Source organism: Somniosus microcephalus, chromosome 7 (assembly GCF_052327205.1).
Source record: "Somniosus microcephalus isolate GS21.2 chromosome 7, FLI_Smic_1.0, whole genome shotgun sequence".
NCBI lineage: Eukaryota > Metazoa > Chordata > Chondrichthyes > Squaliformes > Somniosidae > Somniosus > Somniosus microcephalus.
This window is the reverse complement of record NC_140993.1, coordinates 112,034,723-112,059,593: the sequence shown is the minus strand read 5'-3', so window position 1 is coordinate 112,059,593 and position 24,871 is coordinate 112,034,723. Positions and strand designations below refer to the sequence as shown.

The following is a 24,871-nucleotide window of genomic DNA, read 5'->3' as shown; positions in this document are numbered from 1 at the left end:
CTGGGTCTCAAATGGGACTGAAATAACAGCCACTGTTTGTATATATTAAATGGAGATTCACTCTAAAAACACCTCACTGCCAGGATAAAGGAAAATAACCCATATTTTAGCTTTTATATAACACACGGTGCCAGAGCTGCAGGATGGAGCCTCTGATGCAACTATAAATTGATGTAATATCATGTTCCATCTAACTTCAAGAATTTGAAAAAATTACCACTGATCGCTGTACTTTAGACAACCCTGAGTACCAATATTTTGCAAAACAGGCTGGTGATACTCCAGTTAGTTTCTCTCTACAAAGTTCTGGTTGCTTTTTTTTAAAGTCCAATCCTGGATGTAAAGGTTTAAAGGATAACAATCGCTGTACAATGCAGCGAGATAAAGATAATATACAGCTTCTATGGTTGCTGGTGGGATTGCACAGGAAGGGCGTATTTCCAAGATAATATGCTGTTTGGTTAGGTGTGTATAGCTGTGCCTCACCTGTCAAAAAGGTCACCAGCCGCTGCTGGTTGTGAGGATTCCATCACATTCCTGACTTGAGCCTTATAGATGGTGCATAGGCTTTGAGAGGTCAGGAGATGAGCCATTCATCACAGAGCACCCATCTTGTGCCCTGCTCCTGTAGCCATGGTGTTAATATGGCTTACTAATTAGTGAGTTAATATAATTCTGACGATGCCACTTTCCATACCAGTGCTTCTGACATGTCTTCCTTTTTCCTCAGCCGAGGATTCCCCTCTACTGTGGTTGACACGGCCCTTGACTGTGTCCATTCTATTTCCCGCACTTCTGCTCTCACCCTTTCCCCTCCCTCCCAGAACCATGATAGGGTTCCCCTTGTCCTCACCTTTCACCCCACCTGCCTCCACATTCAACGGATCATCCTCCGCCATTTCCGCCACCTCCAACGTGATCCCACCACCAAACACATCTTCCCCTCACCTCCCCTTTCAGCATTCCGAAGGGACCGCTCCCTCCGCGACACCCTGGTCCACTCCTCAATCACCCCCAACAGCCCTTCTCCTTCACCTGGCACCTTCCCGTGCAAGCGCAGGAGATGCAACACATGCCCTTTTACCTCCTCCCTTCCCACTGTCCGGGGCCCCAAACACCCCTTCCAGGTGAAACAGCGATTTACTTGTACTTCTTGCAATTTAATATACTGTATTCGCTGCTCACGATGCGGTCTCCTCTACATTGGGGAGACCAAGCGCAGATTGGGTGACCGCTTTGCGGAACACCTCTGTTCAGTCCGTACGGGTGACCCTGAGCTTCCGGTCGTCTGTCACTTTAATTCTCCACTTCACTCCCACTCTGATCTCTCTGTCCTCGGCCTAATACATTGTTCTAATGAAGCTCAACGTAAGCTCGAGGAACAGCACCTCATCTTTCGATTGGGCACTTTACAGCCTGCCGGACTCAACATGGAGTTCAACAATTTCAGATAATAATCCCTGCCCCCATTTTTCATGCAGTATGATTTTGCCATTCCCATTTGCAACATTTTCACAGCATGTTCTTTCAATTCCTTCCCCCCCTCCTAAACCTCTCCCCCCTGTCTCTGCACCTGCTTAAAATCTGTTACATTTCCAGCTTTTTCCAGTTCTGATGAAGGGTCTCAGACCTGAAACGTTAACCTTGTTTCTCTCTCCACGGATGCTGCCTGGCCTGCTGAGTATTTCCAGCATTTTCTGTTGTTATTTCAGATTTCCAGCATCCACAGTATTTTGCTATTATTTTATTGTTAATATGGCTGATTCAGTTAAACTTTTGGTCAGTGATCATCTCCAGATATTGACGGTGGGGGACTCAGCAATGGTGATGCCGTTGAAGGTCACTGGGAGATGGTTGGTCTTTCTCTTGTTGAGATGGTCATCACCTGGCACCTATGTGGTGCCGAATGTTACCTGCCACTTGTCAGCACAAGCCTGGATGTTGCCCAAGTCCTGCTGTAGGCTGTCATGGGCTGCTCCATTAACAGAGAACTTGCAAATGGATTTTGTGAAACTGATGATGACATTTGCTGAATGGAATTACTACAGATTCTATCGTTTTACATACCTCTCATGAAACATTCTTTCACAGTTTATATTGCTTCCTTCCTTTCCAAATGTGATTTTTAAAAAGTAATGACACAGGTTAAAGTAAAAAGTGTTGGATCGTTGTAGCCTGATTCATTGTATTGCTGATTTCCTCCCTTTACCAGTACATGTAATGGAGAGTCACTTGGCCAGGAAATTACCCTCGCGACTTCCCATACTGACATGCGTGCTGCTGAATGAATCATCCAGAAATACTTTTCTGATAACTGGGCGTTACTGACAGTATTGTCACCTTTTTCTCATTTGTTAGTGTAAAATTTTCTGTGCACATAAGATGTATCGATTATTGGAATGGATACTTGTTCACAGAACCACAAATCAACAATTCATTAATAAAATTTCACTGGAACATTTCCGTGTAAAACTTTAAAAAATTTTAGTAATGAAATTGAGTATTAAAGTCTTATTTGATACCCCTTCCCCACTGCACTGGATAATTTTAGCCTCGATTATGACTTATTCATTACTCTGACCAACTCCAGATGTTGATTTCCAGAGGGGATATCGATATGTAAAGGATGTTGAATCTGAATTTTGGAGATGTGAAACGAACAACTCACATTTTCCAATTTATTGGACATAAAATCATTAGGCATGCTGCCCAAAATATAAGCTAAAGGTGTAATGATATCAGCAAATAGTGATGGTATTTGCCTGTTTGATTATTATGCCTTACCAGCATATTTGCCTGTTTGATTATTTATGCCTTACCAGCAGAGGGCATGTGAGAGAGGCAGAGTAGTTTCGTTTTTGGATGGATCTCTAAGATGGTGTCTCCTGTAAAGCAGTTAACTTACTTGAACACACTTTAGATTAAAAGACATGGGCCTAGAATTTCAGTATAGCCAGTTTTGGGGCGCTAACCTTAGCGCCCACCCGAAGTTAGCGCCCGCCCCAAAGTAGCGCCCCGTTGCCGGAAATTCAGTGGCTTCGCCCTAAGAGGTTGTTGGAGCGCTAAAAGAGGCGTTCCACTACTATCTTTAGGCGCTAAGCCGGCGGTCCAGAGGGATAGCGCCCAGGCGGGGCGCAGCGCGGGTGCGGTCATTTTTTGACTGACAGCAGACCCCGTGGCGCCGACCAGCTCTTAAAGGGGGAAGGGACGAATTGGTCTGCTGCCACGCCCTGCACACTGCAGCCTTGCAAAGAGGCCTCAACACTGCTGCTCAGCCCCAGGGAGTCATGGCAACGCCAGAGAAGGCCCGTGAGCGTGCCCTGCGCTTCTCAGAGGGTGATCTGGACATAATGGTCACAGCTCTGGAGCAGAGGCGCAGGATCTTGTTCCCAGAGAGTGGGAGGAATCCGAACCACCACGACTACACCAGAGCCTGGAAGCAGATCGCCCAGAGGGTGACGTTCACCGGCGATGCCCCCAGGACCCACAAACAATGTCGTAAAAAATACAATGACCTGACCAGGATTGTCAGGGTGAGTACCCTTTCCAGTCTCCTCCTCATTCTTGCATGTACACCTGACATGATGGGCAAAGGGAGCTGAAAGTCCTAATGGCCAGCCCTCAGCCAGCAGCATTGGGACAGTCATGAGCATCAATTGGCCATTCTGCACTCTACACTCTGGCCCAGCTATTCCACCATGGGAGACAGTGCACACGACATCAGGGCTACACTCTGGCCAAGCTATTCCACCATGGGAGGCAGTGCACACTACATCAGGGCTACACTGCGCACTTACAGCCCGTCCTTTCTCTTGCAGGCTAAAGTTGCGTATAATCGCCAGGCCCGTGCCAGGGCCAGGGGAGGCCGCGCAAAGCTGCAGAAGCTTACTCGGCTGGAGGAGCACGTGTGTGTGCTCATGGGAGCCCGCCTGATCGTGCGCACAGCATTCGGAGTAGCCGACCCTCCACTGCCCGGCAATGGTAAGGACCTCGCCTTTTGGCCCTCTCGCGTCGCACTTGCGCATCGGAGCTACCTCCTTTGCCACTGTCCCACCAATGCGCTGAATGCCACCAGTCCTAACTCCCTCGCTGACGCCGTCTCCTCACTCTGAAGCTACTCTTGTGCATTCCTGCTTTCAGGTGGTGACGACCAGGACCCTGAAGCTGCCAGTGACAGCCCCTCCGAGCAGGAGGAGGAGGAGGAGGAGCAAGCCGGACCATCGGGGGAACACTCAGGTCCCGCCGGAGAGGACGAAAGGCTTGACACGTCCTCACTGGACGAGTGCCTGGAGGAACTGTCGCAGGGGAATGCAGCTTCTGGGACCAGTGGCGTCCAGCCACCCAGGAGCCGTGCGCGTGGCCCGTGGCCTTCCCCCCAAAGGGGGGAAGGATCAGAGGGGAGTGCTGCTGATCAGCACACTCGCCGCCACCAACGTGGCAAGGTTCCCCTAGTTCGGCCCCCTCCTCCCCAGCGGGAGAGTCGCGACTCCAGTCCGGACACCTTCACCTCGGAGGAGGTGCGGAAGCTGGATAAGATGGCCGAGGATTCGGACCGGTGCCACACGGAGCTCATGAGCGTGGTGGGGCGCATGCCTGAGGCCATCGAGTCGCTGGCGACCAGTGTGCGCGAGTTCGGGGCAGCAACTGCCGCGAGTGGCCGCATGCTGACTGATGCCGTCAAGACCCTGGCGGGTGTGATGCGGGCGCACACCAGGACAACAGGGGCACTCACTGCTGCCACACGTGCTGTCTCAGGCAGGCATCGCCAGGGCAGCCGCCGCGCTGGAGCATCCCAGCGAGCTGCCCCTCGGCTGATTGTTGCGGATCCTGCAGTGCGGGCCCGGCCGAGTGCCAGCGCACCACAGCACCAGCCAGCCCACCCCAGACACCAGCTGGCCCACATTGCGCCATCCGTCGCCGCCATTCCCCCACTGGGGCGTCAAGGGCAAGCGGCTGGAGCTGATGTTGGCCAGGCTCAGGTGCGCCACTCAGCAGACGGCCCCTCGAGGCCCAAAGGCCGTGTAGGCCGCCCCCCAGCGGCATCTGGCGGAAGGACATCTGAGCCTCAGGCGCCTTCCCCCAGCCTCGCAGCAGCCACTGGGCAGAGCTTGCGAAGGAGCAGCAGGCCGGGCAGGGGAGGCAAAAGGCTGGGCAAGGTCTCGCCCTCGCGGGCCACTCAGTAGAGGGTGTGGCCAGCTTTTGTTTTATATGGCGGTGGCCATCTTTCTTTTGCCCATGGTTGTTTGGTTCGTGGGCTTTTTTTTTGCGTTAGGCCGAGGTTGAGGCCCGGGTTGTACAAATGTGGAGTGACTCCTCCCCAGTTTGTGGGAGTGAGTCGTTTGTTGGGCTTTTTGTTGGGCCCGTTGATTGTTTTTGGGGATTCATGTGGGAAGGGGTTTTCATTTTTGTGTAATAAAAATTTATCTTTATTCATGCAGTCTCCATGGTTGTTCTTCTTAGTGTTTGTTGGCTTCGCCGGCTGAGGGCTTGCGGAGCGGCTGCATTCATCTTCCCTCATGGCCCCAAGGCATTCCCTGACAGGGGGCTTAGAAGTACCGTGTAATAAGGTGGCGTCGTGCGGCCCTTGGCCCTGGTCGCTCCCTCCTGGGAACGTACTCCTGCACCTCCTCCTCCTCCTCCTGCTCCTCCTGCTCCTCCTCCTGAGGTGCTGCTCCAACGTCAGGTGGCAGTGCCTGAGTCCTGCGGATAGCCAGGTTGTGAAGCATGCAGCAAACTACCACAAATTGGGAGACCCGGTCCGGCGAATACTGGAGAGCTCCTCCGGAGCGATCAAGGCAGCGGAACCGCTGCTTGAGGACCCCAATAGTTTGCTCGATGATGTTGCGGGTGGTTTGATGGCTCTCGTTGTAGGCCTCTTCAGCAGCGGTCCTGGGCGCGCGGAGCGGGGTCATGAGCCAGGTACACAAAGGATAGCCTTTGTCCCCGAGTAGCCATCCTCTTGGGGGAGGCTGTGCCTCGAACATGTCATGCATAGTACTCTGCCGCAGGATAAAGGCATCGTGGCTGCTGCCTGGGAAGCTGGCATTGACAGCCATGATGCGCTGCTTGTGGTCACACACCAGCTGCACATTCAGAGAATGGTAGCCCTTCCTGTTGCGATACTGCTCGCCATGCTCCAGAGGGGCCCGCAAAGCCACATGTGTACAGTCAATGGCGCCCTGCACCAAGGGGAAGTCCCCGAGTCTGGCAAATCCCAATGCGCGCTGATGCTGGCTCTCCAGGGCCATGGGGAAGGAGATGAATTGGCTTCTCCTTCTGAACAGTGCTTCGGTCACCTGGCGGATGCAGCGATGCGCGCCGTACTGGGAGATGTTTGCTATGTCCCCAGCAGCGGATTGGAAGGAGCCGGTGGCATAGAAGTTCAATGCCACCGTCACCTTCACTTCCACCGACAGAGACGTCCTGCACCTGAGCTTTGGCCGCAGATCTCTGCGAAGCAGGTGGCAGACCTCTGCAATCACCTCCTTTCGGAATCGGAGCCTTCTAACACATCGCGCGGCACTCATGTTTAGGTAGGAGCGCTGCTGGCGGTATAGCCTGACTGAGTAAGGCCTACGTGGCTGACGCCTGTAGCCCCCTCTGCCTCTAGCCAGGGCTGCCCCTCTCACAATGCGTCTGCGAGCCCTACGGACATGGCGCTGCAGCTCCGCGTTGGCACCCCATGCAACCCCCATCAAATCCTGGCAAACACTCAAATTTCCAAAAGGCCACTTGCAGCGCTCTGGCCTGAGTCCAAAAGTACCTGAGCTGTTGCTGCTTGAAACCAGTTAGCTATCCTCCTTGTTGCGTGTCCAGAAATGCGTTGCACTAGAGTGTTTGCTGAAAAATGGCTGGCCTTTATACTGGAGGGCACGTCCCCTTTAATTTGCGCCCCCCGGGGCCCGCGCTGGTTGTGTTGCGTTCCTTTTTTCAAACGCTCCGGCCGCCAGCCGCACAATGGGGCGGTCCGACTGAAGTTTGGAATCGGGGCGGCCAAAGGCCGTTGCACGAGGATGTGACGTTATTTTCTGCGCGCGCATCCGGGCGGGCGCGAAACTTTGCGCCGGCGCTAACGGCCAATTAATGTGGGGCGAGGCGCAAACTGCGCTGCGCCCGGGCGCTACACGCATAGCGCCCGGAAATCACTTCTCTTAAGGCGCTAACTGCTGGCGCAAGCAACTGAAAATCTAGCCCATACTCTTTCATCAATGTGTCATCATTGAACCCACATAGAAAACAATACATGGTGTCAGAAGAGGGATTGAAAGAGATGAAGAGGAAAAATCGGAAGTTAGCAACTCGACGAGACAGTGAACGGAGTCGTGGCAAGTAAGCTACCCAGCGAAATCAGCTCTTCATGTATTAGCAAGCCAAAAGAGATCATCGTTACTTACCTTTGGAGACTAGCTAATGAAGTGAAAAATGGAAGGTTTACACCCACCGGCGAAGCTTCAGTTGACAGGTAATGTGGCTGAAAGTTGGAGGAGGTTCAAACAACGTTTGGAGTTGTATTTAGCAGCAATCGGAGCTGACGAGAAAAGTGATAAAATGAAAGCGTCAGTGTTCTTACATGTTGTGGGTGATGAAGCGCTGGAGGTGTATAATAACTTCACATTCGCTGCTGATGGAGACAAAATGAAGATGGATAAAATAATGGAACAGTTTGAGGCCTACTGCATACCTAAACGTAATGTGACGTTTGAGAGGCACAGATTTTTCACATGTGTACAGAAAACGGGAGAGACTATTGATCAGTATGTGACTGAACTGAGAAACAGAAGCAAAATGTGTGAATTTGGGGGACTGACAGACTTGCTGATAAAAGACAGACTGGTGTGTGGTATTCCAGATAATGGTCTAAGGGAAAGACTGCTAAGAGAGCAAAATCTAGACCTGGGAAAAGCCATAGCACTGTGTAGGGCTACAGAAACTGTGAAGTCGCAGGCAAAGGAACTGTTCAGTGACAGTAGCTGCAACGTGGATGCAGTGAGAAAGAACGGACACAAACCGTTTAACAAAAAGAGCGCCAATGTGAAAAAAGAGGCGTGGCCAGCGAACAAAAATGAAAGGGGCAATCGAAAGTCATGTAGTCGATGCGGTACACAGCATCCACCAAAAAAGTGTCCAGCATATGGTAAAACATGCAATAGTTGCAACAAAAACAACCATTATGCCCGTTGCTGTAAGAACCAAGCGCAACAAAGCAAGGTCCATGCAGTAGATGAAAGCGAGATAGAGGAGTTCTATGTGGATGTTGTGTCTGAAAACAAAAAAGAAAAAAGAGACTGGATGTTGACACTAAAAGTGAATGACATACACATTCCATTTAAATTGGATACTGGAGCACAAGTTAATGTGATATCAGAGACTGATTTTAAGAAAATTAGACCCAAACCAAAGATACATGGAACAAAAGTGAAAGTGACAGGATACTCAGGTACTGATATACCAGTGAAAGGAAAATGCATTGTCAAAGTGACACACAAGGACAGAGAGCACACGCTAGCATTCATCGTGGTGCCAAAGGATGTGCAGGCCATACTAGGCTTAATAGCCTGTGAGAGACTGAACCTGGTAAAGAGAGTCCTCGTTGTGGAAAGCGAAGGAGAGACAGTCTATGATGAACTCATGAAAGAGTACAACGACCTATTTCAGGGTCTAGGCTGCCTTCCAGGAGAACACACGATCAGAGTAGATAAAAGTATGCCAACGGTCATACATCCATGCAGAAAAGTTCCGTTTGCTCTTCAAAAGCAACTGAAGGCAGAGTTGGACAGGATGGAAAGCCTGAACGTGATTCAGAAGATAGATGAGCCAACTGAGTGGGTGAGTTCCCTCGTCGTTGTGGACAAAAAGAATGGAAAGCTCAGAATTTGCCTGGATCCAAGAGATCTAAACAGAGCAATAAAGAGAGAGCACTTCAAGCTTCCTACACGTGAGGAAATCATGTCACAGTTTGCAAATGCAAAGTATTTCAGCAAGTTAGATGCATCATCAGGATTTTGGCAGATGAAACTGGACGAGGCAAGTTAAAGACTGTGCACGTTCAACAGTCCATTTGGCAGATACAGATTCCTAAGGTTACCATTTGGCATTGCCTCAGCTCCTGAAGTGTATCACAAAACTATGCATATGATCTATGAGCACCTGGAGGGAGTTGGTACCTCGATGGATGACATCATAGTATGGGGAACCACGAGAACTGAGCATGACAAGAGACTGAAAAAAGTGCTGGAAGCAACAAGGAAAACAAACCTGAAGCTGAATAGAGAGAAATGCCAGCTCGGGGTGACAGAACTGACATTCGTGGGAGATATCCTTAGCAGTGAGGGCATCAGACCAGATCCCAGAAAGGTGTCCGCTATTGAGAATATGCCAAAGCCACAATGCAAAAAGGATGTGCAGAGGTTTAATGGAATGATCAACTACATGGGTAAATTCATATCCAACCTCTCAGAAAAGATGGCGCCACTGAGACGACTAACTGAAAAGAACATAGAATGGGAATGGAATCATGAGCATGAGAAGTCATGGAGCGATCTAAGGAAACTGCTCACAGAGGAACCAGTTCTGAGGTTTTATGACCCAGCGAGACCCATCAAGATATCATCAGATGCATCACAGAGTGGGCTCGGTGCCGTTCTTCTGCAAAAATATGACGACTGGCAACCTATTGCATATGCATCGCGCTCAATGACAGACGCGGAGATGCGATATGCTCAAATAGAAAAGGAGCTGCTCAGCATCACATACGCCTGTGAAAGATTTCACCAGTTTGTGTCAGGACAAGCAATCAGTGTAGAGACTGACCATAAGCCCTTGATTGCATTGTTCCAAAAGCCACTAAATGGCTGTCCGCTTAGAATACAAAGAATGATGATCAGGCTGCAACGCTATACAATGAATGTTGCGTACACCCCGGGTAAGCTGATGTATACAGCAGACACGTTGTCCAGAGCTGTTGACCCAAGAGAGCCCGCAAACACCAAAAGGGATGAAGACGTGAACGCCTACGTGGACATGATCACAAGTGCACTGCCCATAGCAGATGCAAAAATGGAGCTCATAAAGACTGAGACAAACAAAGATGAAACACTGAGACGACTGAGGAAAAGCATCTTGGATGGATGGCCCAACATGAAGCAAGACTGCTCACCTGACATGGCAGAGTAATGGAACTGCAGGGCGGAACTATCAGTGGTTGAAGACATCATCTACAAAGGAAGTAAAATAGTTATCCCAAAGAGTCTGAGAAAAGAGATGTTAGAAAAGATCCATGGAGGACATCTGGGAATCGAAAAGTGTTAGAAAAGAGCACGAGAGGTGATGTACTGGCCACGAATCAACCAAGATGTGACAAATGAGGTGTCAAACTGCACAATATGCCTGAAATATCAAGCAAGCAATCCTGTAGAACCACTAAAGCCACACCCAGCGCCAGACAGACCTTACCAGAAGGTAGGCGCTGACCTATTCGTATGTCAAGGGAAGGACTATTTTGTAGTCACAGACTATTACTCCCTGTATCCAGAGGTTTGTAGACTGTACACCACCACTGCAGATGCTGTGATAACATGTATGAAAGCCATATTCTCCAGACATGGCGTGGCAAGCGAGGTCTTCACAGACAACGGACCCCAGTTTTACAATGCAAGTTTCCGACACTTTGCCAAAGAGTGGGACTTTGTCCACACAACGTTAAGTCCTCACTTTCCACAGTCCAATGGACTAGTGGAAAAATCGGTACAGACTGTGAAAAGACTGATGTACAAGGCAAAAGACAGTGGAACTGACTTCTACCAGAGCATGCTTATATACCGCACAGCGCCGCTCGAGTGTGGTATGTCACCAGCCCAACTCCTTATGGGACGTCTGCTAAGGTCAAACCTACCCATCCCGGAGAACCTCCTGAAAACAAAAGAGGGGGAGAAAGTGAGGAAGTTCAAAGAACAACAGAAAGAAAAGCAAAAGTACTACTATGACAGAGGAACACAAAACCTACCTGAACTCCACACTGGTGACCAAGTAAGGTTCAAAGACAAAACAAACATGTGGACTCAGAAGGGAACTGTCCTGAGTGAAGTCCAACCAAGATCATACACCATTCAGAGAGATGAGGGTGCTGTTCTGCGAAGAAATCATCGGGATCTTCTCATGGGACCAGCCACAGCAGGTCAAAAGACTGATACTGTTGAACAACCTGATCACACAGCTGAGAACCCATCATATGAGGCAACAACTCAGATTCAAGGACAATCAATCAGAAAATCCTCAAGACACGTGAAGCCTCCTGAGAGACTCATTGAGCAAGTTTAAGGACTCTTGTTATAGAAGGAAGTAATGTTATCTTATTCTCTCTTCAAGTTCTAGTGTATTTACATATTTCATGTGAACACACAAAACAAGGTTAAAAAACCTTGATAATGATAATGATAATGTAAGTTCATTAAGTGTTACAGTTAAAATGCAGAGTAATACAAAGAAAACATGTTGTTAGATAAAAGTAAAATACTTTTGTTTTAAGAAAGGGAGATGTAATGATATCAGCAAATAGTGATGGTATTTGCCTGTTTGATTATTATGCCTTACCAGCATATTTGCCTGTTTGATTATTTATGCCTTACCAGCAGAGGGCATGTGAGAGAGGCAGAGTAGTTTCGTTTTTGGATGGATCTCTAAGATGGTGTCTCCTGTAAAGCAGTTAACTTACTTGAACACACTTTAGATTAAAAGACACAGGCCTAGAAATTCAGTCGGCTTTGCGCCCAGTTACCGCCCAAAGAGGGCTTCTGCGCCAGTCTGCAAACTTCGGGCGAACTTCATTGACGCGCTAATTGCGGCGGTAGCCGTTAGCGCTGCGCCGCCACCGATGACGTCATCGGTGTGCGCAGCGCCCCGACACCGGCCCGACCCCCATCTTCAGTAGCGGCCGCCTCTTCCGTGGCGGCCGCTAATAACATTCGGAGACTGGGTCCGTACAGCAGCGTTAGTGGGGCGCTTTAAGGTGGAGGTGCGGCCGGCCGCTTTTTTGGCGGCCGCCTGCCCACACCTCCTTCCCCGGCCTCCTTCCCCCCCCCCCCCCCGCGGCATTGCCGGCTGGTTTCCGGGAGCCCGGCACTTCTCCGTTGTGCCGGGCTCTTTTTCCGGCACTCGCGATCGGGGCTCCGGCTGCTGCAGGCACCTCCCCCTTAAGAGAGGGAGGAAGGCCTGCAGTACCGCAGCCTGCCGCTCCGCTGCAGGTGGCGCTGCGGCCACTAGCGCGCCGATATTCAGTTTCAGCGCCCCAAGCGGGGGCGGCCACACCCTTGAACAGCGGCCGTCCTCGACTTTGGGCGCTGAAACTGAATATCGGCTGGGCGCGAGTGGCTCCGCGCCCAGCGGTAAATTCTGGGCGCCAGCGAGCTGGCGGGGCTATACCTAATTTCTAGGCCATACTCTTTCATCAATGTGTCGTCATTGAACCCACATAGAAAACAATACAAAAGGAACTCTCAGACAACGATTCTCTACCATATTACTATGACTAAATTCCCATCCATCAGCTCAGCAGTGGTGATGAGGCCAAATGAGTTCACTCCATTGAATATTCTTTAACATAAGAGAAGCTTATATTGCCTCTTGAAATTCTGAATTTCAGTTGTAGCTAAAGTGGACCCGATCCACAATTGGTTGACCATCAATAGACTGACAATTTACTGGGTATTTTGTTACTTGGAACTGAAAACTGACAAGTCTCCCAATTTGAATTCTAGCTAAGTACTGAGAAAACAGTAAAGCAGGAACATATTGGAATAGTCAAGTCATTGTTTTTTTTATTGTTCTGCTTAAACAGAGCAACATTAAACAGGGATCTCCAAGACACCGAGGGCTTGGCTCTAACTTTCTTTTTCTTTTTCTTACTGACCAAAATATCTGAGGGTCCGAGATCAATAAACTTAATGAATATGAAGTGAACAGAACAGGTGTGGTCATGAGGAGAATATTGATTGTTGTGATATTGCTATTTCTGATTCCAACTCTGGTTTACTAACCACCAGGAGATTACATTATAAAAATAAAACAGATTGTGACAATTAGACTTGAGTTCAGTGTCACACATGAAGGTGTTAATCTGACATCAAATAAACACCTTTATACCTGATTGAAGTTCTGAAGGTGACCTTGCATCTTATCGAATAACCATGTGCTTGACTGATTTGGCCAAAGACGGTATGTTATTTGTGGCACAGTACTACATCAAAGTAGGTGGATCAAAATGGTGCCACTAAAGTAGAAATCACAAAATCCATTTACTTTTTACTCTTCAGTGAGTATCCAGCTCACTCACTGTCAATTCTAAGGACTTTCTTCTTCAGTGATTTCTCTAGCTGACACAATGAGAAAGGCTGGGGGTTGCTGTGCAATTAGAAATTCTTCCTGTTGCATGACGTCACAGATTGTCACCTTTGAAAAGGTAGTTTCTATTCTGATTGGCCTCTTTGTTACTAATTAACTGTCATTTTAGAAGATGGAACACTGTCAAAGTAGTTTTGTCATTGCCATCATTTATGGCATAAGTGAAATTACAGTTGGCTTTTGTTTCAAAGCTTTTGGTTACATCTCTGAACTCACCCTCCATGGTTCTGCATATGTTCCTTTAAATAATTTAATTATTTTTTTCTCCCTCTGTAAAGCACAGTGGGACCTTTTCTACGTTAAAGGTGCAATATAAATGCAAGTTGTTGTTGATTCAGTGATCTTGCAACATTGCAACTGTGGCCACCATGAGCATGTGGCTGACAGCAGCGGCATGCATGCAAAAGTGCAGAAAGAGGCATTTGGCTGTCAAGTTGTGTCCATTCCTTTGCCAGCATCTGTCTCTGGGCAAGTGACAGGAGAAGTACTGCAAAAAGTACAAGCCCGCAAGGCTGGAACTGGGCAGGCTGATCCTGGCGCAGAGATGTGATTGTCTGGGTCTGCAATGCCAAGATGTAGGGATTCAACACAGGTGGGTCCTCAATAGTTCTCAAAATATACATCTTCCAATAGGTCATCATTTAGGAGATGTATTCAGGGGGACAGAGGTTTAAACTAGTAAAAGCAAATTTAAGACTGAAATCAAGAATTTCTTCACAAAAAGTACCAGAAAGAACATAGAGCACTGGTACAGCACTGTTAGCACAGTGCAGTGGTACAGCACTGTTACCATAGTGCAATGGCACATAGAATCATAGAATGGTTACAACACAGAAGGAGGCCATTTGGCCCATCGTGCCTGTGCTGGCTCTCTGCAAGAGCACTTCAGCTAGTCCCACTCCCCTACCCTGCAATTTTTTTTCCTTCAGGTACTTATCCAATTCCCTTTTGAAAGCCACGATTGAATCTGCCTCCACCATCTGTTCAGGCAGTGCATAACCACTCGCTGCGTAAAAAAGTTTTTCCTTGTGTCGCTTTTGGTTCTTCTGCCAATCACCTTAAATCTCTGTCCTCTGGTTCTCGACCCTTCCACCAATGGGAACAGTTTCTCTCTATCTACTCTGTCCAGACCCCTCATGATTTTGAACACCTCATGTTATACACACTCTCCTACATTAATAAAACAAGTTCTCAACAAGCAAAAAGTGCAGTCAGAAATTCAGTTTTTTTTTCCTCTAACGAAAATGTTTGGTACATACAATATCACAATAATACTTAAGCCTTGTGCAGGTAAAACACAAATGGCATCCACGCAACATTAGTTCAATTGTATTACAAAGTTCTGGAATCTGTTCTTCTGTTTGCAGAAAGGGTCTTGTGCAGGTAAAGAAATAAATATTGGGCCGGATGTTGCAGAAAAATAATGGCGTGTGCCATTATTAATGCACAAATTGGTCAGCAGCTTGTAGCAAGAAAGAGATATCCCATGAATTGCAAATAGCCACAAGTTGCTGGACGATTTGCGCCACACCATTTGGCGTGTTTTCGCAGTGCTGTACGATGCTGATCGTATGTTTCCCCAGTTTTTTGCATTCTCCTGTTGAACTTCTATCTCTCAAATGAAATGTTCTTATGCGGTTGGCAGTACTGAGAGAACTTGGTCAGCACCGGTGCCATCTTGTCTCTGTCTACATCTTCGGCCCAGTCTGACCACGTGGAGTAGACTTCACGCTCTGTTAGAAGTGTCGCTACCCATACTTGTTCCGTCTTCTGGTCAAGCTCTGTCGGAAGAGCGTAGTTTTTCCAAGCTTGCTGGAATAAGAACATAAGAACATAAGAAATAGCAGCAGGAGTAGGCCAATCGGCCCCGTGAGCCTGCTCCGCCATTCAATAAGATCATGGCTGATCTGATCCTAACCGCCAATCCACTATCACAGAACCATCTCCTGAATCTAACAGAATTAGACACACGAAATAGGAGCAGGATCAGGCTACACGGCCCCTGGGCCCGCTCCGCTACCCACAGGGCCATGACCGATCCGAACCTAGACTCATGTCCAAATTCCTGCCCGCTCCCCGTAACCTTTAATTCCCTTTACTTCTAGGAAACTGTCCATTTCTGTTTTAAATTTATGTAATGATGTAGCTTCTACAGCTTTTTGGGGCAGCATATTCCATGGACCTACCACCCTCTGAGTGAAGTAGTTCCTCCTCATCTCAGTTTTGAAAGAGCAGCCCCTTATTCTAAGACTATGCCCCCTAGTTCTAGTTTCACCCATCATCGGGAACATCTTCCCCGCTTCCACCCGATCCAACCCCTTCACAATCTTATATGTTTCAATAAGATCGCCTCTCATTCTTCTGAACTCCAATGAGTAGAGTCCCAATCTACTCAACCTCTCCTCATATGTCCATCCCCTCATCCCCGGGATTAACCGAGTGAACCTTCTTTGTACTGACTCGAGAGCAAGTATGTCCTTTCTTAAGTATGGACACCAAAACTGTACGCAGTATTCCAGGTGCGGTCTCACCAATACCTTGTACAACTGAAGCAATACCTCCCTATTTTTATATTCTATCCCCCTAGCAATGAAAGCCAACATTCCATTGGCCTTCTTAATCTCTTCCATTTTTCTGCAGCATTTGCATCATGAATGTCAAGAGCTGGAGGTGGTGGTAGAACATACCCTGATGCCATTGTGAACATGCTTTAGTTTTCGAGTAACTTTTAAAGACGTGTATGTCCACCCAAAAGTGAAAGTTGCTTTAAACAATTACTACCACCACTGCCACCATGTGTCAATACCTCTTTGAAAAGTAGTCAAAGCCATGCATTGTTAGAAAGAGTTTCAATATTTTATTAAGTATATAAACAAATTAAAATTACAAGAGTTGCAGGAGCTAGTGCTGAGCCCCTTGAGTCTGCAGCCCAACCTACGCACACGCACACACACACAGTGCAGAGTGAGAGAGAACATAAGTCACGTGATATTGACACATACACCATGCATGTACACCAAATCTGTGCCCCGCTACACACCTATGACATTCAATCTCCCAAATCCCTATGTTCTTTATCAAACATTGGCCTAGAAATTCATTGTAGCCACTTTTGGGGCGGTAAAGTCGGGCGGCCGCTAAAGTTTGCGCCCGCCGCCAAATTGAGGCCACTTCTCCGATATTCATTAGCTTCGCCCTAAGAGTTTGCTCGAGCGCTAAAACTGGCGCTGCACGCCTCTCTTTAGGCGCTAAGCCGGAGGTGCTGAGCGAGAGCGCCGAGGCCGGGCGCAGCGCAGGTGCGGCCATCTCGTGATTGACAGCAGACACCCTGGCGCCGGCCAGCTTTTAAGGGGGAAGTGTCGACTTGGTCTGCTGCCACGCCCTGGATAGTGGAGCCCTGCAGCTAGGCCTGAACACTGCTGCTGGACCCAAATAGCACCTGAAGCCATGCAGAAGGCCCGTGAACGAGCGCAGCGCTTCTCAGAGCGTGATCTGAGTGTGCTGGTTGGTGGTGTGGAGAAGAGGCGCCATCTTTTGTACCCGGACAATGGCAGGAAGGCGCCGGTCCGCGTCTACCGGAGAGCCTGGAGGCATGTCGCCAGCAAGGTGTCAGCCAACAGCGAGGTCCCCAGGACCGGTGTCCAATTCCGCAAAAAGTTTAATGACCTCACTCGGATTGTCAGGGTGAGTACCCTTTCCAGTGTCCTCCTCATCCTTGCATGTGCACCTCACATTATGGGCAAAGGGACCTGAAAGCCCTAATGGCCAGCCCTCATCCAGCAGCTATGGGACAGGCATGAACATCGATTGCACATTCTGCACTTAACACACTGGCCAAGCTATTCCACCATGGGAGGCAGTGCACACAAGATCAGGGCTACACACTGGCCAAGCTATTCCACCATGGGAGGCAGTGCACACAAGATCAGTGCGACACACTGGCCAGGCTATTCCACCATGGGAGGCAGTGCACACAAGATCAGGGCGACACACTGGCCAGGCTATTCCACCATGGGAGGCAGTGCACACAAGATCAGGGCTACACACTGTACTTAGAGGCCGTCCTTTCTCTTGCAGGCCAAGCTGGCCAATAATAGGAAGAGCCGGACTGCGACCGGGGGAGGCCGACCCCAGATCCAGCCGCTCACCGAGCTGCAACATCGCGTGGAGCGCATCATGGGTGGCCGGGTGATTGGCCCCGTTGCATGTGGAGATGCCGACCCTGTTCTGGGCACCAATGGTAAGGACATCAACGTTTGGACCTCTCTCGTCCCACTTGCGCATCAGATCTACATCCTTTGCCACTGTCCGACCAATGCGCTGAATGCCACCACTCATGCATCCCTCACTGATGCCCTCTCCTCACTCTAAAGCTAATCTTGTGCCTTCCTGCTTTCAGATGGTGAGGAGGAGGTCCCTGAAGTTGCCAGTGACAGCCCCTCAGAAGAGGAGGAGGAGGAGGAGCAAGAGGAAGGCGGCCCATCAGGGGAACCCTCAGCCGCGGCAACCCATGCAAATGTAGGGGACACGTCTTCCCTGGAGGGGAGCGTGGCGGAAGTGTCGGAGGGGAGCGGAGCTCATGGGACCTGCGGCCTGCAGAAACGTGGGAGGGGGGTGCCAGCTCGGCGGCCTTCTCGCCAGAGGGGGGAAGGGTCGGAGGGGAGTCCAATTGCTGGGCCCAGTGGCGTCCAGCAACGCAGGAAGGGTCGGCCAGCTCGGCGGCCTTCTCCCCAGAGGGAGAGTCCGGCCTCCAGTCCGGAGATGGTCTTCGCCGAGGAGATGGAACGCCTCGAGGACTTGTCAGCGGACTCGGAGCGCCGGCACACGGAGCTCATGGGGGTAGTGGCACGGTTGCCTGAGGCCATCGAGTCCCTCTCTCGGAGTGTCACCGACGTCGGGGCCTCACAGGCCATCAGTTTGGCGGAATTCGGGGCAGAGCAGGCAGCGAGTCGGGCGGCATTCGGGGCAGCTCAGGCAGCGAGTGGGCAGCTGATCAGTGGTGCCGTGCAGTCACTGGGTGCTCTGATGAGGTCACTGAACAGGTCAACACGGGCACTCACTGCTGCCACACTCGCTGTGTTAGCCAGGCATCGCCAGGGCACCCGGCGCGCTGCAGCAGCACAGCGGTCTGTCCCTCGCCAGATTGGTGCGCATGCTGCAGTGCTGGCCCGGGCGAGTGCCAGTGTCTCAGGCGACCAGCGAGCGCCTGCCATCCGCCAGCTTGCACCCATTCCTCCAGCCGCCACTGCCACTCCCCCAGTGGAGCTGCCAGGAGCTGCTGCAGCGACTGATGCTGGCCAGCCACAGCTGCAGCATTCAACAGCCGCCCGCTCGACGGCCAGACCTCGACTAGGCCGACCCCCAAGGGCATCTGCCGTCACGACATGTGCCCCTCTGGAGCCTGCCCCCAGCCTTGCAGCAGCCAATGGCCTTACTTTGAGGAGGAGCAGCAGGGCGGGCAGGGGCCACACAAAGATGGCCAAGGCATCGCCCTAGCGGGCCAAAAAGTCGAATGTGTGGCCAGTTGTGTTTGTTTTTTGAGGCCGAGAATTGGATGTTCGTTTTTTGAGGCCGAGAATTGGATGTTTGTTTTTTGAAGGCCGAGGATGTGATGTTTGTTTTTTACGAAGGCCGAGGATGACGGCCATTTTAGTTGCACTGTTTTGTTAATCCTCTCCAGGTTGTGGGAGCGAGTAATGTGTTTGAGTGTTTTTTGGGGGTTTCGTCTGTTTTTGGTTTTCATGTGGGAAGGGCCCTGAGTTTGTACAATAAAGCATTTTATTTATTAACATTGTCCATGTTTGATCTTTGAAGTGTTTGTTGCCTTAACCGGCTGAGGGCTTGCGGAGCGGCTGCAATCATGTTCTTTCATTGGCACAAGCCATTCCCTGACAGGGGGCCTAGAAGTGCCGTTCAATAAGCCACCGACGGGCGGCCCTTGGACCTTCTGCCTCCCTCCTGGGCTGGTACTCCTCGTCCTCCTCCTCCTCATGCTCCTCCTGCTCCTCCTCCTGAGGTGGGGGTCCAATGTGAGGTGGCAGTGCCTGAGTCCTGCGGATAGCCAGGTTGTGCAGCATGCAGCAAACGACGACGAATTGGGAGACTCGCTCCTGCGAATACTGGAGGGCTCCCCCGGAGCGATCGAGACAGCAGAACCGTTGCTTGAGGACGCCGATTGTTTGTTCTATGATGTTCCTAGTCGCTTGATGGCTCTCGTTGTATGCCTCTTCAGCAGGGGTCGTGGGCGCGCGGAGCGGGGTCATGAGCCAGGTACACAAAGGATAGCCTTTGTCTCCGATAAGCCATCCTCTTGGGTGAGGCTGTGCCTGGAACATGTCAGCCACAGTTGTCTGTCGCAGGATAAAGGCATCGTGGCTGCTGCCTGGAAAGCGGGCATTGACAGCTAGGATGCGCTGCCTGTGGTCACACACCAGCTGTACGTTGAGGGAATGGTAGCCCTTCCGGTTGCGGTAATCCTCGGCATGCTCCAGAGGTGCCCGCAAAGCCACATGCGTGCAGTCAATGGCGCCCTGCACCATGGGGAAGCCCGCTATTCTTGCAAATCCCACTGCACGCTGCTGCTGCTTGTCCAGGGTCATGGGGAAGGAGATGAATTGATGTCTCCTTCTGAAAAGGGCTTCGGTCACCTGGCGGATGCAGCAATGCACGGCGAACTGGGAGATGTTAGCGATGTCCCCAGCAGCGGATTGGAAGGAGCCGGTGGCATAGAAGTTGAGAGCTACCGTCACCTTCACTGCCACCGACAGAGACGTCCTGCGCATCAGCTGTGGCTGCAGATCTCTGTAAAGCAGCTGGCAGATGTCTGCAACCACCTCCCTTCTGAATCGCAGCCTCCTTACACACATCGCGGCAGACATGGTCAGATAGGAGGACTGCTGGCGGTATACCCTGGGTGGGTAAGGCCTCAGTTGGCGATGCCTGTTGCCCCCTCTGCGTCTAGCCAGGGCTGCCACTCTCTCACGGCGTCTGTAAGCCCTTCTGGCATAAGGCTGAAAGTCAGCGTTGGCACCCAATGCAGCCCCCATTATATGCTGGCAAACACTGAGCTCTCAATGAAGGCAAAGATAATTGCTAAGTTCTGGCCTGAGCCAAAAATACCTGTCCTAGTGTTGGTCCAAACCAGTAAGCTCTCCTCCTTGGTCTCTCTCCAAAAAACCGTTGCACAAGAGTGAATGCTGCAAAATGGCTGGCCTTTATAGTGCAGGGTAAGTGCCCTTTAATTAGCGCTCCCCGCGGCCCGCCTCGGCTGTGTACCGTTCCACTTCACAGTCGTTAGGGCCGCCCGGCGCACAATGGCCCGGCGCGAGTGAAGTTCCGGTTCGGGGCGCACAAAGGGCGTTGCACTAGTAAATGACATCATGATCTGCGCGCGCAGCAGGGCGCGCGCTAAGACTTTGCGCCAGCGCTAAATGTGTACTGAAGTTGGAGCGAGGCGCAGATCGCGCTGCACCCGGGCGCTAAGCGCCTAGCGCTCGAGATCTACTCCTCCTAAGGCGCTAACGGCTGGCGCGCCCAACTGAATTTCTAGGCCATTATGTTTAGACATTATGGGGGTGATTTTCATTCAGAAGTCGGGAAGGAGGCGGGACTACAACTTTCGGGGTTGTAGTCCCGCCTCCATCGAGATGCGGCCAATCCACATGATTTTAACTTGATTGACCTTGTTGAGCCCGCCCAGCGGGCTCAGCAGGCCAATTAAGGGCCACCCGGCAACAGGTGACATCACAGATTGAAATTTCATCTGTCAAGACGTTTTGACAGATGAAATATCAGTGTTTCACAGCTGTTTGAAGCTGTCAAACACTGACAATCATACTTCTAACATGGGTCCTTCTTCACGGACTCAGTTAGAAATCTCACCGGCACAGAAAGCTGCAGGCTATCACTTTTGACAGTTCGCAGCCATTCTGCTTTCTGTGCCGGTTAGATGATGGACTCCCGAAACATAGAGGAAGGAAGGCTGAAAAGGTAAGTACAAGTAATTTAAACTTCTTTACACACTTTAGACACACCAAACACACTTACCTTTGCACTCATGCACCCATCACTGACCTGAACACCGACATCTCGACCCCTCCAAGTCCTTCAACCCGACGACTCTAACTTGGCGTGGTTTGGAGCCATCGGGAATCCCACACTTCAAGCTTTAAAATAGGGATTAGGCTAAAAACTGCCTGTTAACTACCTGTTAACAGGCAGTTAATTGACACTAATCCCTTCCCGCCTCAGGGAGGCGGGTCCCAGTGCGGGGCGGGTACCCGCCTCCTTTGAAACTGGCATGGAGACGGGTTGGGGGCGGGATGGTGTCGGGACCCCCGATTTCGGGACTTTAACCCCCCGCACGCCTACAATCCCGACTCCACGGGTCAATGAAAATCGACCCCTATGTCATTTTGTCACCAGACTCGGGATAGGTGAACACATACCTTAACTAGAACATATAAACCTGATAAAATCAGAACATCATCAGTAAGTTTGTAAGGGATATTGGTTTCTAAGACATGTATTCTAAAAAATGATGATACATTACATGATTTGTGCTAATTTATACACTGAAAATTCATCTTGGACAAGTCACTTTGTGTTTTTTTTTAAGTTAATCTTTTAAGTGTGCCAGAGAGAAGGTAATGAATTACCCCCTTCAAAAATGAATGGAACTCTAATCCATCCATATCAATGAATATGCCCTCAGGTACAAACATCTGTGTAGCACAAGCATGATACAGCAGCTTGCAGTTTCCACAGGGATTCTTCTGATGTCATGCCATAACTTCAACGGAAGACGGAACTCCCAGAGAAACAATGTAAACAGCTGAAAACGGCTATTTGCGTTGTTACCACAAGGCTTCCACTGATCTGCTAAATTAACAATGGGAGATCAGGAGAACCATGTGAAAATTCTACTCCTGTGTCTTTGGCAGCACATACTGGAAATTTAGTGTATGGGTCCATAATTTACCAAGCATTTAAATTAATGCTTGGAAAATCATGCACAAAGCATGCCGGAATTTCCAATGCGTGCTTCTGGCAGATAGGTTCCCCGCCTGGAGCACAAGGTCAGAAAATTGCCCCTCTAGTTTACATCACTTGCATGATCTGAATCCTCTAGGCCTTCAGCCTCCCTTAAAAAACATGGGTAGCCTGAGACTCTTTCAGTGAAGACAATATCCCTGCAATTGTAGTAGATCCTTTCTACACAACTGTCTTTGGGAGCGACCAGAAGCTTGCACTGATGAAAGGAAATGAGAGAAAATAGGTTTTATTCAGTTTTTCTGTGAAAAAGGAAGCTGTTATTGGGTATGTTTGTAATCATTTACTTACAGAATGCTAAACTGAGGAACTGTATCTGAGTAGATTTTACATGATCAGCTACTATCATTCTTGCTGTGGGGGTGGGGGGGGGGGGCGGCGGGGGAGTGGAGTCTCTTTGGGATTGAGATGGCTGAAAGGTGAACTCTATCGATGAAAGTTTGTAACCAAGTCCATTTTCTGTGGTAGATCAGATAATCTGATAATGGAGTTAGGCACTTCTGCAGTTCTCCAGGGCATTGTTCATGATCGATTAGCTGGCCTGACACTTTAATGTAACCTTTAGAGGTGGACCTGTCCCTGGAGGATTCTTCCTATTGACTCCAGATAACCCAGTAAGTCAATGCCTTTGTGATAGGGTTGCTAACCCTCCTGGATTGCCTGGCAGTCTCCTGGATTGGGGCATGAATCTCCCGGGCACTGCTGCTAGCAGCTGGGGAGAACTCTGTGCTTTAAATTTCCCACGGCAGCAGCTCAGGGTCAATTGGGACACTGAGGATGCAGGCATTCACATTTAGATCAACTGTATAAGCAGAAGTGATAATAGTTCTGCCCTTCCTCCACAATCTCAATGCCACAGTTCGGGCAGAAAACCAACATTGTTGCAGCCATGGGCTCCGCACCTCTCTTCAGATCTTGTTCTACTATAATTGGATAGTGACTTTTATAGCCACAGGCAGCATTCTTGGGATGGTGGAACGATTGTAGCTTTACTGGGGAGGAGCGGGCAGCCGCCTGGGTTATTACCATTCCATTCTGCTTCTCTTCCCATTGTCGTTCCAGGATTTGAGCTTGAGTGCAGCTATCGCACTCTTCCATTTCTCGCGTTCTGCTACGGTTCTGCCACTTCTCAGTATTACTTTTTTGTGTCGGCTTGAGTCGCACTTTTAATTTCCTCGTGCAGTCTTCGGTTTGACGTTACTCCTTCATCACCACTTGTAATTTGACAGGCGTGCACTTACTTTTGGTTTCTCAGATCTGCTTTAGATAAATGGAAACTGAATTGTCACCACACATTCTGATGCTGCACACGCTGCTTTATTTAACGGCTTCTCTGAAATCACTATTGTGCATTTTGTTTAGGGTTATAATACAGGGAGATTGTTGAGAATAGAGTATGGGCTGTCACATGAAAGTAAGGGCTGTCTGTTATTTTCAGTCTGTCACATAAGGTTACATTCACACACAAGTTGCTGGTGCAACATCTTTGCAATCTTGAATGCTCACCATTTTAATATATATTAGATGGTTATTAATTTTATACTGTGGCAGAACCACTGAATGACTCTGGCTAACTGTATATAATTCTCTTTAACGATGTTCTAAAACCAGCCTAAACCTGTACCATTGTGTTAGGCATTACTGTGTTTTGTATATAGAATTTGCATGTACGGGGCGTGGCCCCTTTAAGAGCGTGGGAAAACGCGGGCAAACGCGATGACGTCACGTCGCAAACCGCGGGACTGCCCAGTCAGTCCCCGTGGCTTCTCCGTTGAGTAAAGACCTGTTTAATCATTCTCTGGTGTCGATCTCAGTTATTCGTAGGAATTCGTTAATTCCTACATTGGTGACCCTGTTTTTGTGAATGTTTTCACAAAAGAAGAGCACAGCATGGAAGCGAACGCCGTTTCCCTAAAGCTACCGCAATTCTGGGAGCAGCAAGCGCCCTCGTGGTTTATTCAGGTCGAGGCCCAGTTCGCCCTGAGGAACACCGATGCGGATCAGACCAAGTACCTATATGTGGTCTCCACACTCGACAGCTCTAGCGCCTCTCGGATCGTCAACCTCCTCGAAAACCCCCCAACGGAGCGCAAGTATGAAACCCTCAAGGCACGGTTACTGCAGGTTTTCGGGCTCACAAAATCGGAGCGCACCCGTCAATTACTCGCTATGCCCGGGCTCGGGGACTCCAAGCCTTCAGAGTTGATGAGCCAAATGCTCACACTCCCGGGCTCAGAACGGGAATGTTTCCTATTCCGCGAGATTTTCCTCAGCCAACTGCCTGAACAGGTACAAGCTGCCCTGGCCAGATCTGAAGTTGAAGACTGCGCAACACTTGCTGCGGAGGCTGACAAAATTTTTGCTGTAACTCGGCAGTACTGCGCCGCCACGAGGCACCCATCCCCCGCAGACACCGCCCCAGCTC

General features: G+C 49.8%; 1 long non-coding RNA gene across 3 annotated transcripts in view; it reads right to left on the bottom strand.

Annotated features, from left to right (window-relative positions):
• Positions 1 to 12,790: 12,790 nt before the first annotated feature.
• Positions 12,791 to 24,871, bottom strand: part of LOC147114846 (uncharacterized) — a 98,193-nt gene continuing 86,112 nt past the window's right edge. For all 3 annotated transcript variants that reach the window (XR_015079002.1, XR_015079003.1, XR_015079001.1), the window contains one exon: positions 12,791 to 15,207. This is a non-coding gene — a long non-coding RNA (uncharacterized LOC147114846). The remainder of the gene's footprint in view (positions 15,208 to 24,871) is intronic.